We start from the raw sequence: 2,323 nt of genomic DNA on the forward strand, positions 1-2,323 counted from the left end.
GGTACTCCTAAAAAACACAAATCATATGCCGCAAACCCGAACCCGATCGGATCAAGGGAACCACTGCCTCACGGGCCGTTTATGTCGAGAGTGCAACTATTAAAATCAACTTAAATGACATCATATTCCGACTCAGAATATGCGATTTTGGGGGGGTAGTTCCTCTTGCGTTTTTCAATTTGAAGCCTCCTTCTATGACTTTTCGAGGGTTTTAGATAATTTGGCCAAAAACGACTAAAATTCACACGGAGGGCCCTTGAGCGACATCCTTCTATCTGAGAAATTACCTACTTCGCCCGGGTACGTAAAAATGTCCGCTGAGTCCGAATCCGTCGTCGGATTTGACCGATTTTAGCATCTTATGGCCCTATAAGCCCTCCCAATGAACCTAGAACAGTGTAATCGCGACGGAAATGACCTCAACTTAACCCACAACTCTTATTGTACTTACTTCGGAGTTGTGAAAGTGACTTGTCATCGCACCGGCAGGCACAAATATTATAAACACCTTTAGAAAAAAATTCAGAAATTCACGAAGAATTCATTGTGAAAATAGGTGCCAGATCCTTTGTGATTTTGGGGTAAATCAAAACTCTTCCTCGATGTCAGAAATGATTAACTTGAGGAAGTATTACGATTGGTGCCGATCAATTTTTAAGTGTGAAATAGCAAAATGCAATAGCAACGACGAGGAGCAAAAGCAGTATTTACTCTTGTGTGTCAAAGAGCTTCGAAAGTCGTTCCCAAATGTAAACCGGGAAAATTTAACTAAGATGGGATAGCTCAAAAGTTTTTTTTCTGACTTCATATGTTATTTGTTTTATAAGATTAGTCTTTTTTTTCTGTGATAGCCTTGTTACTAGTGGTAGCCCCCCTCTTTAAGTTTAAATTTACTGGATATTTTTTTTATTTTCCTTGTTCAAGATCATAATTTTTTTTTTACCATGGTCAAGTACGTTTTTTGTTAATTATGAAGTAAAATTTTTGGTCCCCTGTTAAAAGTATTGCGTGATTTACCAACACTTTCCCGATACGAAGCATCTGTGAAATCGCAACACTTCTCTGTAATCAGAAATAGTGCATTTTGCTATTTCACACTTAAAAATTGATCGGCACCAATCGTAATACTTCCTCAAGTTAATCATTTCTGACATCGAGGAAGAGTTTTGATTTACCCCAAAATCACAAAGGATCTGGCACCTATTTTCACAATGAATTCTTCGTGAATTTCTGAATTTTTTTCTAAAGGTGTTTATAATATTTGTGCCTGCCGGTGCGATGACAAGTCACTTTCACAACTCCGAAGTAAGTACAATAAGAGTTGTGGGTTAAGTTGAGGTCATTTCCGTCGCGATTACACTGTTCTAGGTTCATTGGGAGGGCTTATAGGGCCATAAGATGCTAAAATCGGTCAAATCCGACGACGGATTCGGACTCAGCGGACATTTTTACGTACCCGGGCGAAGTAGGTAATTTCTCAGATAGAAGGATGTCGCTCAAGGGCCCTCCGTGTGAATTTTAGTCGTTTTTGGCCAAGTTATCTAAAACCCTCGAAAAGTCATAGAAGGAGGCTTCAAATTGAAAAACGCAAGAAGAACTACCCCCCCAAAATCGCATATTCTGAGTCGGAGAATGATGTCATTTAAGTTGATTTTAATAGTTGCACTCTCGACATAAACGGCCCGTGAGGCAGTGGTTCCCTTGATCCGATCGGGTTCGGGTTTGCGGCATATGATTTGTGTTTTTTAGGAGTACCTTAATCCGAGTGAGGCCCAAGAGAAATCAACAAAAGTTGTTTTTTGGACTACCCTACCGCGGGTGCCCGTGTCCGGGCATCGGGGCAACCGCTCAGTAGCATTCCTAAGCTCTTCAGACCTGGAAACTATTGAAATGCTTCCGTTTCTAGTTTTTTTCGATTTTTTTTCTGACTATTCTGATTTTTTCCGATTTTTTCGATTTTTTTCTGATTTTTTCCTTGATTGTCTAACCCCGCGCACTTCTGTGCGCAACGAACAGAGTAGAGAACGTCTGACGTTCTGTGACTCACAGAGTGTGACGTAAGAGCATCACTCGGGCGAGGGGCAGGCACTCGGCGATTCGCAAGGCTCAAGCGTGACATACCAGGTGCCTGATTATCTCCGCGCATTTCTGTAGTTCGACTGTACCGCATGCAGGATTGTGGGCAGGCTTGTTTATCGCACCTGTCCTTGGCACCTTACGGGCCGGGCGAGTAGGCAACCCGCGTGCACTCGTGAATAAATGATGTCTTTTATGAGTGATTAGGATTTTGAAAATTGCAACGTTTATTTTTTTCTTATTTCCT

The sequence above is a fragment of the Frankliniella occidentalis genome, unplaced genomic scaffold, assembly GCF_000697945.3.
Source record: "Frankliniella occidentalis isolate FOCC.00 unplaced genomic scaffold, Focc_3.1 Scaffold128, whole genome shotgun sequence".
NCBI lineage: Eukaryota > Metazoa > Arthropoda > Insecta > Thysanoptera > Thripidae > Frankliniella > Frankliniella occidentalis.